Genomic DNA, 17,475 nt, shown 5'->3' with positions numbered 1-17,475 from the left:
ACAATCGTACTCTGTTACAATTGACCCCACTCTCCCCTAGGGAGTAGAAGCAATCTGGGAAATATGATCCTATAGTTTGATCTGGAGAGCGCTCCAAGTTTTGACCTCTTATGTTAATTTTACTTTTTGCTAATTTCGTTATATCTCGAGGACTTTTTAAGCGAATTGAAAACTTTTCACACACAATTATAAAATTCGTTTATCCAAAGATAATTCCATGCAAAAAATAACTTATCGCAAATATTTATTATTTTATTTTAGAATGGTCGAAACAATTTCGAATTGTAAGGTATAAAATTTTTTGCATCATTTTAAAGAATGTAATTTTATACAGCAAAATACAAAATTTGAGTAAAATTGGTTTTATAGTTTCTGAGAAATCGAATTTTAAGTATTTGACTTTTTTGCTGCATAAAACTAAATTTTTTTAAATGATGCAAAAAATTGTATACCTTACAATTCAAATTTTTTTCGACCATTCTTAAATAATAAAAAATAAAAATTAATGATAAAAAATAATTTAAATTGCTTAAAATCGTGTGAAATTATTATTATCGAAATATTATGAATTATTTTAACCTTTAATATAATTCATACTACTTCTATAATAATAGCAATAATAATTCATTCTTAAATAAAAAAAAAGCGATAAATATTTACTAAAAATTATTTTTTGCGTATTTATTATTAGATATATCTTCATTAAAATTAATTTTTAACAACTTCAAATGTATTTAATCCATTTGAAACTCCCAATTTAGTATTATAATCAAATGTAATCGATATCTTGATAGATATTATATTACAGGGTTCGTGATTTTTTTGATTTTTTTAAAAAAAATCGGATAATTTTGATTTAAATCAGATTTTTTTGATTTAAATCAGATTTTTTTGATTTTTATTTAAATACACTATAAGAGCTTTAATTTATGATCAAAAAAACTTTATAAATGTTTAATCAAAATTAAATTAATATTAAAACTATATTATAACAATATTTTAGAAGCTCTAACTTACTAAAATAATTTTTCATTATAATGCATAGCGACCATTTTGATACAAAGGCATGATTGAAATTAAAAGACAAGATAAAATAGATAATTTAAAGAATACTATTTTAACTAATAACACAAAGTTTCAATTAACACAGCATAATTTTAATTTAAAACTGTGATCTCTTTTTTTTCCTCATGATTTATAAAATGGCAAAACAAATGCAACAGATTGTGTTTATAAATGTTGTTATTCATCAAAAACTAAATATTCAATCTATATATTTTTATGTTAAAATATTAATTTTCAATCCTTTATCAAAATACATAAGTTAAGCTAAAAAACATTTTTAAAAAAATCTATGTACTTATTGGAATTTTTTTTCACAAAAGAAAATCTGATAATTTCAAAGATACCGTAAACATATTATGAGAAGAAAAATAAAAACCAGTTAATAACCCTACTGCTTCAAATAGACTTTGATTGGGAAGAATGACACTATATCAGGAAAAAAATATCTGAAGTCAGCTTTTTTTTCTTTCTATTTTTGGCATATTAAGGTAATTTCTTTTTAATATAACCTCAAGCTTTAGAAATATAGAAATTTCCATCAATAAATTATAATGTAGATTTGAATTTCATGCTTTTTTAATCAAAAGGTAGAATTTTAATTAACATTTGCTTTTTGAAAAAAAGCATGTTTATTTACTTTCTACAGCTATGCAAGTCTATATTAAGACAGCATTAAATATTTACTTTAATCTGTACTTTCAATGTTAAGAATCAAAAGATTTTTAAACATGTAATTTTAAATGTGTTTAACACACTCCAAGAAAAAAGTAATTTCGTTAACTAAAATTAATTAATGCAGCAATTTATTTAAAATAAATTTTAAAACTAAGAAAAGAAAATAATAAAAGTATCAATAATTTAAAGCACTGTTTTTTAACTTTTAAAATCAATATAATATATATATAAAAATCAGTTGATTTAAATCAATGATTTTTTTAAAAAAATCATTTGATTTTAATCGTGATTTAAATCGTGATTTAAATCAAGCTGATTTAAATCAACGAACCCTGTTATATTATAATCGAGATTCCTAATACACTTGTATATAATTTTGATTCTTATTTTTGCACTGTTTAATTGATTTTTTACCTCATTAATCTTGATTCTCCGTTTAATTTTTTTCTTGTTAAGGATTATAATAGCTTAATAAAAACTTCCTAGAAATAAATTTTTATTCTGTGAAATGAAAGTTACTTTCGAATAATACTTTCACAAACCATAAATCAAGGTTGTTTTTACACTCAAAGCTTTATTTCTGGATTCTTGTTGAAAGTAGTTAGATGTATCACTCTTAAAAAATAGTAAGGAAACTTTAAATTTTATATGCACTGCTTTATTTGAGGTTTCTTCTGTTTTAGTTGCTCTTTCTAAAAGGAAGAAAATCCTTTGCATAGAATTCGACAACTTGGAAATATATGTTATTTTCTACTTTGTAGATAGATATGTAAATGAAGCTGGAAGCTTTAATCTTGTCTAGGCTGAAACTTGCTTTGCTAGTTCTTTGTCACAATTGTTAGACTCATGTTAAGTAAATACTGAATAAGGAACTTCAAACACTTTTCTTGACTTTATTTCGATGACAAAATTCCTTCGTAATTTAATTATAAAAAGTTCAAAAATGAACAATTTTGTCATTAATGAATACATAGTTTTGTAAGCCAGCCTCCTAAAAAATTTGAAAGTTTTTTCTTGGCTTTCATACGAAAAGTAAAGCTATAAGCTATATCTATCTATTTCTCTCTCTCTCTCTCTCTCTCTCTCTCTATCTATCTATCTATCTATCTATCTATCTATCTATCTATCTATCTATCTATCTATCTATCTATCTATCTATCTATCTATCTATCTATCTATCTATCTATCTATCTATCTATCTATATATATATATATATATATATATATATATATATATATATATATATATATATATATATATATATATATATATATATATATATATATATATATATACGCATGCCTACACGCAGGGTTGCCAGTTTAAGAGTGAATGCTCAATTTGATTGTTCTGTAGAAAAGAGTAAGAGTTATTAATTTATTTGGGACTTTTCCCGTCGGAAGTCTATGGCAGTGGTGCGCAAACTTTTTTCGACTGCGACCCCTTTTGCAGAGAGAAAATTTTTGGCGACACCTAGAGATAAATGTTCCCAAATACGATGTATATTTCGCGCATTTCTTTCGTTTCATCGAATAAAAACATCATCATATTTGACTCATATTAATTTTATTTATAATGTTAAGAAAATACTTTTTGTATAACACAAAAATCAGTAATTGCCCTTTAATGAGATGTATGTGGCAGCAAGTTTCTAATTATCTCATCGATGTTTGGATGTATGTTGCTAATTGCAATTCGCATATCATCTTCAGGGTTTAAACGCGAGCGGTATTTAGTTTTTATTGAAACTAGTTTGCTAAATCCAGTTTCACATAAATACGTTGATGCAAATTGTATTAACACTCTGATGGCATTCTTGCATAAAACGGGATATTGTTTTTCCACAGATAGCCAGATGGAGAATACATTACGCATTACGGTCAAAGAAAGAGTGGACAGCATGAAATTGCAATTAAACAGTGAGTGACGGCGCTTCACTCTTTATATGTACACTGTATAGTTTGCAGCATGCAGGGATAATGCATTTCATAAGAATTTGGCGACCCCCAAAAAACTTCTGGCGACCCCCACAGGGGTCGCGACCCCTAGTTTGCGCACCACTGGCTCTATGGCACTGTGGATACCGGGGCTTTCCCATCTGGCCAAGCTGGTTTCTTTCAGTGAGGAAGTAGATGATGCAATTCATCCAACTGTTACAGTTTGACAATATATATATATATATATATATATATATATATATATATATATATATATATATATATATATATATATATATATATCCCTTTTTTCGTTCACTATTCAAAATAATTATTTTTTAGTTATGATATGATTAACAAGTTTATATTTAAATGTTTATGTGCCAAAATTCCCGCTTTCGATTCAAAATTTTAAATGATTTTATTCAGAAATATTATTTAAATGCATCTTAATACCACACATTTAATAAAAAATACAAAACTGAAAAGTAAATTTAACCGAATAAATGGTTTTTATGCCATGTTCTAAAGTATCACGATAAAATCTCTATTATCAAACTTTATTACAAAAAACCATATTTTATTGTTTATTTCACCAAAATAATTACCAAAGTGTTTCGGTAATAATTACCAACATTTTTGGTGTAACCATAGAGCCAGATTTTATCATAGTCTAGTAGTTTTGATCATACTATTTTTCTCAATATAGATAACAGTACGCGAACAAAAAAATCTTGCTACGCTTTTAAAAACAGCATAGCTGCATTTTATAACAATGCATTTTCTTGAAAAGTGAAAATGAATAAAAATGTATCCAAGAACGTTCTTACTAATCAAACAATCGAAATGAAAAATCGACTTTACTTGGTTCTCCTTGGAATATGAAAATCGAACTTCATTCACTCGAAAGAAATTAATGATATTTCGTGACGCTTTGTCGTTTGTTATTTCCCTTAGTCAATACATATTGCTACATTATTAGAGCCGTTTTCACCTTTTTGAAGAGCCTTATATTTATTTAATTCCTTGTTTCCATCCCTTCACTTCGTAAATTTTCTTCGTCGAAATAGATTCTTAGATCTTTCAAAAAGTTCATTTCAAGTTTTCGTCTTCTCTTTGTAGAAAAATAAATGAGAAAAATAAAAAAGAATAAAGTTATTGGTACGCGAATGAAACATGCTCTTCGAAACATGCTCTTTTCGAAAACATGCTCTATCCCAGTGGTAGGAAAAACTACATTATATTTGGAATTGTAGTGACTTTAAGGTTCCGAACTTTGCTGGAGAAATTAATTTACGTATTATGTTCAAAATGGTTTTGAATAAAAAAAATGGCTAATAATTAATATGAAGAAATATTTAGAAATATTTAATCATGTTTTCATGAGCCCTTTTGTTATTCTAAAACATTTTTTTTTCGAATTTGTTCATATAGTTTTCAACTTTTTATGCCTTTTTTGACAACAAATATTTAATTTAAGAGATGCAAGGATATTATCAAATGCTTGCAATTTCGTTAAGTGTTTAATGCTCTTTTATTATCTCTAAATTAAGTACATCGAAAATATATTTCCTTCCTTTGAAATAATATCACTGATTAAACGAGTGTACATTCACATGTGCAAGTGTGACCAAAGCAGTGGCGGATCCAGCGGGGGGGGGGTGTCCTAGGGGTCATGACTCCCCCCCCAAAAAAAATTGAAAAACATAAATAAAAATAATAATTTTCTTAATAGTTTACGAACGAAATAAAATATTTAAAAAATTATTTAAGGGGCATATACACCTTGGTTGGTCGGAAAAAATCGATTTTTTTCTCCATCTAATTATGTTCGTCACGAACATAATTAGATGAATTATGTTTCAAGAATCATAATCCAAAAGATTAAAACGAAATTCGTCTTAGTTTCATTGTAAACATTAATAATTTTGTAGCGCGCTTCAACAGGTTTAACCAAAGATTGTATAAAAATTGTCATAACTTTGCTTACGGCAACTTAAAATCAAGAACGATTAAATGGACTCGCATTATTATACATTCATCGAGAAATTGATTTGGATGTTGAAAAAATCATTGACAGATTTGCCAAAGTTTCTAAAAAACGCATTACATTTATTATTTAAAGATTTTGAATGCTTGAATTATTTTTGTATTGTTCTATTGTTCATTATGAAAAAAATAAATAAGAAGCCCATTAAAAACCCCAGTATTTTTTTTTTAAAAAAATTATTGTGGGGGGGGAGGAAATCTGAGTCTATGACCTCCCCCAGGAAAGATTTCCGGATCCGCCCCTGGACCAAAGTGATAAATTATCTATTATTCGTAATGGTTAGTTAATTATTAGTTATGCATGACTCCAAATACGCAATTCATGTTAACTCACAGTCAAAGGGGCATTTAAAATCGCTTCCTTCGACAGACCCTCGAAGATTTGTACCCATCAAATTCGAAAAATTATTTGTGTTAAAAGCCTGTTCATATACTAAACTAACGTTAAAAGTAGTAGCCAGAAATCGTTACAAACTACTATGTTTTTGGTATCGCACTACACTACTTTTTAAAAACAGTAGCACACTTTACTACAAACTTAGAAAAAAAGTAGCAAGTATAACGTTTCACTAATTGTAGTGTCCTACTTCCGATCACTGCGCTATCCCTTATGAAATGAAAGGGGACTTCTCTTGTATGTTAACGAGCTATTATGATTACTTCTTACTTTTATTTTTGCATGGGCCGGGATAGTCTGGTTGGTAAGGCTTTGGGCCCATGTTCAAGAGTTTGTCGATTCGATCCCCGCCGGACGACGACTGTCCGTGTAGTAAATAGTGACTGATGCACGTTAAATCTGTCGAGTCGTAAAGTCCTCCATGTTCCCATAACAGATCAATACCTCTGGGGGTATTAAAATGCTAAAAATATGAATTACTTTTCTTTTCTAATGAAATTTTCTTTTTCAGATCTTTAATTTAATTTATGAAGTAAAGCCAGTTTGGTTTTAGTTATTTTTATTTCATTATTTAGTTATCAGTTTAGTTTTGTGTTATTATTTAAATTAAACTGAATAAGTTTTTGTGAATAAATTTGTTTATACACTAATGGAATTCCTGCAAAAGACATATTATCTGCTGTTTTAAAAATATTGAGAGCATCGAGTTTTAAAAAAATTAAATTTAACAAATTAATTTTAATTATGCTTATACTTAATTGCAAAAATAGTTTTCTAAATACATTTATTTGACTTTTGTTAGTGTTTGCAATCAACGCATTTAATAGTGATGTTTTTCTTTAAAAAAAAATGTTTCCAGTATTTTAATAGAAATAATGAAGTTAAAAAATAGCGTGTCTTAAGTTGTTTTGCTTCATTATTTAATAATCTATTTAAACTGTGTAAATTTTTAAGCACCATTTTTTGTTTAAATGACAGGAATTCCATCAGAAGAGTTTAAGTATGCTATTATAAAATATAGAATTTGAAAATTCTTGAAGTTTGCAAAATTAGTACAAACCATGTTAATCGAAGAAGAAAAAATTTAAATACATTTATTTGGCTGCTTTTCTTTGTAATCAACGCAATTAACAGTGATGTTTTTCTATTAAAAACTTATTTTATAGATTTTTAATAGGAATAATAAAGTTAAAAAATAGTGTGTCTTAAGTTACTTTGTTTAATCACTTAATAATCTATTTAAACTGTGTAAATTTTTAAACATCACATTTTATTTAAACTATTGGAATTCCGCCAGGAGAGTTCAAATGTGCTATTATAAAATATCAAATTTGAAAATTATTAAAAATTGCAAAATTAGTACAAACCATGTTATTTGAAAAAAAATTAAATACATTTATTTGGCTGTTGCTTGTGTTTACAATCCAAGCGATTGATTCGAATGTTAGTAAATATCGTGGCATACGGAAATAACGCAGTTCACAACCTGTAAAAAATAAAAAGAATGTTTCACTTAAACGTTGTTGAACCCTTTACTAGAATAAAGAATGTTTGAAACAGCAGGTCCGGAAAGCTATGAACAAGTAATCAAGAGAGCTACTGTTGTAAGTGATCCGTGTCTTCAACAGCTGTGACCAACCCGTGATCCATAACTAAATCGTTGAGCCACACAATAAAGAAGAAAATGTGACCAGACATTGTATTGTTGTGTCTGTCGTTTCTAATTTATACCAAACTCGAAGAATGAAATGGGATCGATTTTTTTTTACATAAAAAATTTGAAGAGAAAAAAATATTGTATTAGAACAGAAAGTATTTGCATATTAACTTGTGTAAGTTTTATTATTTTCTAAAAAGAGTAAAAAAATAAAATAAACATATTCAAATCTCAAAAATTTACTGTCATATGGCGTTAATTATTGGCCTATTTTTTTTAATAATTTTAAGTATTTTTTTAAAATATATTTTGTTGAAACCTTGGACTTAAAAAATAATTTTTACTTTAACATTGCAAAATAAATTGTCCTGTATTAGAGGTCTAATTCTTAAAAATTGCTATGTTTTACTCTTTTAAAACAAGTTTGATTGTGAAGATCCTCTTTTTGGTTAATTTTATTTAAAATTAAACGAAATGAAATAATTTGTCAAAGCTGGAACTCGAACTTTAACTTAACTTAATAATTGTGTCAAAGCTGGAACTCGAAACTTTAACTTAACTTAATAATTGTGTCAAAGCTGGAACTCAAAACTTTAACTTAACTTAATAATTGTGTCAAAGCTGGAACTCGAAACTTTAACTTAACTTAATAATTGTGTCAAAGCTGGAAATCGAAACTTTAACTTAACTTAATAATTGTGTCAAAGCTGGAACTCGAAACTTTAACTTAACTTAATAATTGTGTCAAAGCTGGAACTCGAAACTTTAACTTAACTTAATAATTGTGTCAAAGCTGGAATTCGAGTCATGAGATTGACAGATTTACACTCTTGGCTCTAACATTTACCCAGTTGCAAGGAACTAAGTGACTTCATTTGGCAGGCCTAGTTGGTACGATAAAATTCTGGTTGTATAACCCTATGCAGATGTTAATGTGGTTCGATGTTTTCTTTGGACAAAACAAGTTACGACAAATCACAATTTTGTTAAGACAAAACAAATTTAACAATTAGCATAAAATAAAAATAATAAACATTCAAGCTACTCTGTTCAATTGACCGCAACCGCCAGCCGGAACAACTCTTTCTTTTTTCACAGCTGTAACTGAAAAGATAGTGCGGCACGCTCTCTGGCGGAATTGCCAAGCACTACACCCCCACACAAGATTGAACTGTGATACTTAATCTGACAATTTTGCTAATATGAAATATTATTTCAAAATTTTTACACGAATTAATTAAAACATGACTCACTGTTTAGATAACACTGCATACAAGAAAATACTTGCACATTATGATGGTTATAAAAATACACACAAAGTTATATGACTAAAATATAAATGGGTTGTTTAAGTTAAATGGATAAATAAGAAAATTAATTAAGCTATAATAATTAAAGCAAGTTCAAAGTAAACGTTAAGAACTAATGATCATTTAACACTCATGCTGTAAGATGTACAGAAATGAAAGTCTAGTCTCTAAGTTTTCAAGTTTGTATATTAAGCGGGATAATGCATCAGCCTGGGGCATTTTTATAAATCTATTTATATACAATATTAAATATCGTTTAAAATATATGAAACTATTTGGTTTTAAAATATATTAAACTAAATAAAAAATGCAGTCCCTGGCCAAATTATTACACGCTCTATAAGATTCTAGGTAGAATCTTAATTATCAGATGATACTATACAGCTTTATTGTTTTTATGTGACTGAAACCGGTTTGAACTTGTTTAAGTTAGTGTATCAATTTGTTAAATTGGACGATATATAATATAAATTTGACGATAGGATAAATTAGGCTATATATCATATAAATATAGAACATTTATTAAATCAAGCATTATATTAGTACATTATAATAATTAGATCAAACTATTAGACGCACTGTAGTTTTTTAATAATTACATGATTTGCACGAGTTTATATGCAATTCTTTTATATTTAAACATACATGCAAAAGAGAGAGAGCATTTTTCAATTTATCATAATCATTTATCTCTTCGTCTTTGATATAAACTAAAATGTTCATACCCTTTTCACCACGAAGATTCAATGAAATTTCTCCTCTGAATTCTTAGGAAACATTTTTTGTTGTAAACGATCTTTCTAAAGACGAAAAAAATAAGCTGCTCGTTTAGGAGCAGGAATAGTTAATGTTCGTACGCTTTGAATAAAATTTTCTACTGATTTCGTTTTGGACCGTTATTTCGCCCTTCGAATTTTCTCGCACACTTTCTCCAAATTTATTTTTACTTTTTCTAGATTTATTTTTTCCAGTTCAACCTGAGCTTCCGCACTTAATCGGGGGAGCTGTCTAACTTAGTTTTTTCTAATTCGATTAACGCTTGTTGTTCTTGATGCAATTTTCTATCCGATATTACTGATTCAAGAAATCATTGTACAAAATTTTTATCAGATTTATAATGCTAGTTAGAATTAAATCTTTTAATTTAATTACTTTCATATCTCGGAAGTTGTTACTTAAGCTAACTCTTCCGTAATAATTTTAAGATCTTCTTTAACACCTTTAAACGTTTTAAAAATCTCACTATATTTACAACAATTAAATAGATAAAAGAATTAACCACTTTTACATCACAAAATATGTCCAATAAGCCAGCCAGCCGGAACAACTCTTTCTCGTTTTATAGCTGTACCTGTTCCGCCAGAGTGCGGCACGCTCCCTGGCGGAATTGCCAAAACTACAAGGTAAAAGCAGTTAATTTACGGTTTTTCTAGCAGTTTACAGTTTGAATACTATCTTATTTATGGTTATGTGACTGTTTTATTTGAATATGGTGAAATAACAATTAAATGAATAGTTATTTAACCATTTTTTTTGAGAAATTTCTTACAGTGTATAACTTATAATCAAAGCAAATATTTTTAGATTTCAATGAATTTTAATATCAAAGAATATGATTTTATGTAAAAAAAAAAAAAGGTGATAATGTGATTTTTAAGCAAATTCGTAAAAATATTTTTTATTTTAAACAAAAAGGGAGAAATCTAATTTAAGCGAATTCCCTTTTGAACATTCTAAAATATCTCATTTTAAACTGTTTCTTGTTATGTTGAAATGTTATCTTTATTTTATTTTTTCTTTAACTATAATATATAATAAAAATTTTCGGAGTTCTACTTATGAAAATAAATAGATTCATTAAAATTTTAAAAAGATTTTTTTTTTAATAGAATTAAATAAAGTATAATGTACTCGTTATAGTTTAAATTAATGAAGACTCTTTTAAATATAAAATGTTTGAGAAAATTTTGAAAATATCTTATTTCTATATTACTTTTTCAACATTTATGCATTACGTGAGAATGTTTGCTTTTCTCCTTATAAATCGTTTTTCTTCTCATTTATTCCAAATTTACTTATAAAACAGTAACTGAATAAAATATTTAGTTACTGTTTAGAAATATTCACATGTTTTAGAAGTTTTATATTATCTTAATTGAAATTATCGCTTTAAACTCGGAAAGTCACGTTAAGTTTAAGACAAAAAGTTTTTAGAAAAAAAAGAAGTGTTAATACCATTAAATAAGCAGTGTTAGTAATTTTTATTTTCAACTACTTGGTTGAATTAAAAATGTTTCGGAAGAAACATGCTTTAAACTAATAACCTATTTTTTATATTTTATAACCGTCGTTGAACAGCCGATCCAACTTTTGGGTTTACGATTACTAACGTTCAACTCCATAGTCTTGTAATTTTGATTCCAATCCGGAAGACAAGGGAACTCGTGGATCAAGTATTGGGAGAAATTTTGCCTTCGTGGAGGACTTTTTTGATGAAACTAGCCCGCATTTGCGTTACATGGAGAGGAAGACAACGAGAACCTCCCACGGTTAGCCTGACGGCAAAGTAACTCTAACCCTTGATCCGTCTACCACTGAGGATATTTCACGTCTGCACTGTGATCGGTGCAAGCTGGATGCAGAATTCGTATCGCCCAGCCATCGCCGGGATCGAACCCGGTATACCTCATTCGAAGGCGAATGCTCTATCCCCTGAGCCATCGCGGATCTAATAAGCTATTTAGTTGCACCCCTAATTCTAAATATGTTTTTTTTCCTTCTTTTTTTTGCAAAACCCAAACAGATATAGAACTTTATGCATCCACATAAAATGTGAAAAAATTAAATCGTGAAAAAGTTGGACTGATCTTTAAATATTTCATTAAGAATATAGAGAAACATGAAAGAATCCATAAAATACATTCTTCAGTAACGTTAGAAATTAATTATTTTTCATCAACGGGTTAGTCTTTTTATTTCATTAAAAAAGAAATTAAAACTAATCTTTGGAAATAAAAGCTAATCTCAGATGCAGAATATACATTCAACGCATCTTAAATTAGTTTTACGATCGACTTTAAAATCTTAAGTGAACACAGTAACGTGCTGATATAGTCTTGAAACAGTGAACGACAGCGAATAAAAGAGCTGTCAAAAACCATTAAGACAATTGAGAGTAGTTTCCTTTTCAACTATGGCGATAAATAGTGAAAAATAATAGATAAAAGTAAAAAGAAATTAATGGGGGTAGAAAAGGATTCGATTTAGGTCACCCAATCCACGTTCACGATGTTATACAATTTTGTTTCAGTTTTCGTTAAACTTCAGTTTTTGGCGAAATGCCAGGTAACTCGAATTCATTTTAAATTATTAAACACCAAGAGTTCACACTGTTTAAGATTATATATAACGTCTTTAAATTTGAAAATGAGTTTAATTTGAAACATTTCCTTTTGTTTTAAAATTTAGCTCATACATTGAAAAAGTATAGTATCACACAAATTTGATATTAAATTATTGAGTACTCAGTTTAATTTTTTGCTGAATGCCAACACTGTAAAAAATCCAGGATCAAATTACGGGAAAAAAAATACTAATACTCAAGGTATCAGTACTTTTTATTGCAAAAGATATTTTACGTAAAGTTTTACAAAATAAAAAATCTGATTTACCGTAATATTTACTATAAAATCAGAGAACCAATATAATGAAATAAATATAATCGTAAAAATTGCGGTAGGAAATTTTTTGTAGAAATGTATATTACGGTAAAGGGGATTTTATGGATACTGGAATCGGGGTTGCCTGCACTTTTTACCGTAATTTGATTCGAATTTTTTTACTGAGTATGAAAAGTCTTTTAACTTCACTGTCAGAAATTTTGGGACATGTTGAACCACTGCTGCAACCTTAATAATAATAATCAGATTATCTTACTCATTAAACACGGTATTAGGGTTCAACTCAAACGGAAACATTGTTCAATTTAGCCCCTTGTTCCGGTCGTAGCAAATTTGCTCTGAATTGTGGTTTAACATATAATCATTTTTTCTAAAAGTGGTTACTATTAACTATAGTAAAATATTGAAGGGCTAAACCTTAAAAAATAATAAATGATTGAAAATGGTAAACAAACTCATTTTTTACAACACGATATACATATATAACTTTTCTTTTTTAATTATGTTCATATATTCTTCGTATGATTTAATTAAATTTAAGATGCATAGAAATATTTATATGCGTATGTTATCGATATTGCGAGAAGCGCCGATAAACTATAGCATACCTAGACATTTTATACACTGTAAAAATTCCGGATCAAATTACGGAAAAAAGTACCGGCACTCAGGGTGCCAGTACTCTTAACCGTGAAATGTATTTTTACCTTCAAATTTTATGATAAAAATCTGACATGCCGTAATTTTTACAGTGGTATAAAATTTTACAGATGCTGCACTCAGGGTGACAATACTTTTTACCTTAATTTCTTCACTGTTCGCCCTGTCAAAAAAAAAAAAAGTGAGAATTACCGCATACAATATTTCCTATGCATTCTGTAGCTGTTCTTTAAACTAAGCTCCTTTCAAGGCTCTTCTTTCCTCAAAAATTAAAGTAAAGAAATAACTGTTATTAATGAGGCCTAATCTCCAAGGTAATTACTGTATCTATACAATATATTTCAAAGATATTGTACGAGGGTTGTAAATTAAATAGTGGCAACTTAACCTTTAAACTCACAGAAGGACGGGCATGCGCAAATTAGATATGGGAGCTGTGAGGTGGGGCTGCTGTCGATGTGTAGAGTGCAAAAAAAAGTCGATTAGCTTAGAAGGGTAGTTGTTGTGTGGCGTTAAAGTGAGGAGTTTCGTTTCCATCGCTCTAAAGCATGTTTTCAAAAGGTGATCAGCGGTCGTGGCTTACAATGGAGGTTGCCCGTGGCAAAAATGCAACAGAATGCTATCGAGGATTAGTGGAAGCCTTTGGAGCAAATGCTTTACCATATAGGACAGTAGCACGATGGATTCAAGCATCTCGTCTTTTTTCGTCATTAAGCCTTTTCACAACATGCTTTAGCGCGATTGAAATGAAACTCCTCACTTTAACGCCACGCAGCAACTACCCTTCTAAGCAAATCGACTGTTTTTTGCACTCTACACATCGACAACAGCGCCACCTCACCGCACCCATACCCTATTTACACATGCGCGCCCTTTTGTGAGTTTCAAGGTTAAGTTGCCACTATTTAATTTACAACCCTCGTATTTTGATGCTAAAATTTCGAAATGCTTTTTGAATCTGACGTTTGGATTTTTGAAAAGTCTTGTTTCTTAAGCAATTTTTTTGGTTTCAGAAGTTGTGGAGATAAATTCTTCAGAATTTCCGTTTGCTCAAAGAACAAGGATGTTATTAAGAACATTCTGAAAGAGGACTTTAAGTTGTTTCTGAAACAAGCAATACTTTACAGTAGGTGGAATTTACTTCAAAATATTCTAAATAAGTATGTAATTCACATAATATCAGGAATTATCAGTCTTGTGAATTGTGCGCGCCTTTTATATATAACCGGTAATGTATGAATAATTCTTTAGAATGACTGAGGTATTTCATACTTTTCTGATTTGTCTTTTTTACATTTTGTAAAATGTCTAAGTAATGTGTGAACTGTTAAATTGTTTCATAATTCACCATCCAGTTCAATTTTTAACATTCTATTAAAAGCTGGATTTCAAACTTCGTCGGTTTCATATAGACATCATAATCTGAAAAAGGAACCAAATAATACAATTTAAAAGTTTCTTGTAGAGCAACTGAAAGGATCATTTTTAAATGGCTTTTATACCGAATTCGGGAAAAAAAGTCTTTTCTTCAAATTACGAAACATTTTGTTTCACAACTCACAAAATAGCTACGCTTAATCTTCTTTTTTTCTTTCTAAAACAGGACGCACGTGTAATTCAGTCAAAATCAGTTAAAATTTTACTTACCGAATAAAAAGTATCCCAAGTGAGTGTAATCAAATAATATTTCTTAATTTAGCTCGCAGAGATTTTTAAAAGTAGGAAGAGCAATGAAAAGTAAAAAGTGCTTTTCATCGTTGAAACTAGCACACCAAATATTACGAAAATCAGTTTACCTAAAACAAAATTTTATCAATGTATGGAAGTAATAAATACACAAACTAAAAAGTTATGATGAAAAAAACAGGAAAAGTTATTTGAAATTTTTTCTCGTTCAACTGACTTTATTGTATAGTATTTAAATACAGGCGATATCGTTAAATATGAAAACGAATAATTTAAAGGCAACTTCTTTTCAAAGTACTTCTTTTCCGGGTTTAGGTGAACAATAACCAGCTTAAATCGTTCAATGTGCGCTACTTAAAAAAAAAAAAAACAATAGTACAATACCACAATAGTACAAGCGCAATCTATACCCTTCGTTCTAATTTTTTAAATACGAGTACCTTTTTTTTATTTTATGCATTACGTGTGAAAATATATGCATGCTACACTACGCGCACTGTCGGTAATTGAAAACCCCTAATACTTTCGAATGGAATATGGTGTATATTTTTGTATTCGCATCCTGCATCGATTGTTGTCGAATAAGAAACCGATTTTAATCCTTCATTTCATGATGCCTTGTCATCTTTTATTCAAAAAGAGTCTATCTATGTTCCAACTAGTTCTCCGCGAAATCGATAAAGTTTTATTATCTTTCGGGGAATTTCTAATAACGGCGAAAGAAATTATTCACCGTTTGCTTTCATTTCTATTCTTAAATTACATAAAAAAAATGAGAAATGTGAGAGATTGGGAAGGTGTAACGGAAATTAAATGTCTTCAATTTTTTTCTTCTTATCATTTCTCGAAAATAGATAGTAAAAAGCTTCAATTTTTTTTCCATTCTGTTTTGGTACCTATAGGGGATAAATAATTTCATTTCCAACATGATAAGACTATTTTTTTTTACGTGGCTTCTGTTACTTTTCTACCAACAGTAATCTGTCGACATTTGTGTAAATTCTTCGAAATTAAAATTGACTTCAGTTCATTTTTTGCTTGAATGATACATTATTTAAACTTTTAACTCATCATATTTTATTATTAAGCAAAATTTTAAATCAGAGAATATAGTTTCATCTTTTACTTCGTATAAGAAAGAAAATAACACGTTTCAAGCCAAGAATTAACGTACAAAAATATTTGTAAGTGTATTTCTGACTAATGTTTTTCTTTTAATTTGTTTATTCATTTCGGAAGGAAAAAAAATCAGCTGCTTTTTTCATGATTTGAAAGTTGAATTTGTCTTCCTTCAGTTTCATTAATGTCCTACTGCAGATGTGAATTATCCTTCCACAATTCATCAAGATAGTTTGGAATTTTTCCCCCTGTAAACTACTGTTCTTTTTATACTGAGAAAAAAAGTATGGTCCATATTGCTAAATTATGGCGAAACTTACCATGTTTTTGGTTTTATTGGAGCACCAAAAAGCTCGCTAATTTTTAGCGCTTTGGTAATGATTTTGGTAAACTTAACAATAAAGTGGTAGAATTTGGTAATAACCTTTGAGCATGAAGAAGAAGAAGGAAGATCAATACTAAGATCAACCACAAAATCTTATTTAAGGCGATAGATAAAATCATTTTTGCAAAAATTTTCATTGTTTATTTATATTTTTTGCTTATGACTTTTTGCATATTCCTTTATGTCCCACTGCAGTTGAATTATCTTTTCACGTTTCATTAGGAAAATTAATCACAATTACCACGTTTCATTAGGTATCCTTTTTGTAAAGCTTCTTTCTGACAAATTGTTCAAATCATGCAGTCAAAAAGTTAAAATATTGGCATTTAAGGAGCCTCTTAATTACCTCTCAACAAAAAGTATTGTCTAAGATGGGCTTAACTAAATCCCTACATTTACGTATAACATTTACGAGCTCCCATCTGTTGTAAAAATGGTATATAATTATCGAAAAAGTGTTGTTTTGTATGATAAATGAGCTAAAAAATCTGTAATAGATCCACCCCCACAAAAGCTACCTTACGAATTCTTCCCTATAACAAAAGGAAGCCATTCCTAGTTTACTGAAAACAACTGTTTATATAGTGTGTGTCCCCGTGACAGAATAGCGGCAACATGGCGACATTGTCGCAGAACTCTACAGGGTTCTTGCAGAAAGACTTTTCTTTAGAGAAGTAAAAATTTTGATTTGCTTTTCTGCAGAAATTTACACGTAAAATTTTGAATCGAGCATTTAAATAATCATTTTTTGATCCAATATTTCATAAATTTATTTAAAAAATTACTCCTTGAATTACTCATACAGCTTTAAAATTAAACGTTTTTTTTTAAAAAATCTAATAAAAATAGATAAT

The 17,475-nt window shown here is 28.7% G+C and overlaps 1 protein-coding gene across 3 annotated transcripts in view; it reads left to right on the top strand.

Moving 5' to 3' along the window:
• p120ctn (adherens junction protein p120) overlaps positions 1-17,475 on the top strand; it is a 246,965-nt gene that overhangs the window by 68,398 nt on the left and 161,092 nt on the right. For all 3 annotated transcript variants that reach the window (XM_087155626.1, XM_087155627.1, XM_087155628.1), the window contains exon 3: positions 14,445-14,557. The gene's annotated coding sequence lies outside the window, so the exon portion shown is untranslated. The remainder of the gene's footprint in view (positions 1-14,444; positions 14,558-17,475) is intronic.

This window comes from Parasteatoda tepidariorum, chromosome 12, assembly GCF_982258835.1.
Source record: "Parasteatoda tepidariorum strain Cologne lab strain chromosome 12, Ptep-v5.0, whole genome shotgun sequence".
NCBI lineage: Eukaryota > Metazoa > Arthropoda > Arachnida > Araneae > Theridiidae > Parasteatoda > Parasteatoda tepidariorum.
This window is presented reverse-complemented; position numbering and strand designations above follow the sequence as displayed.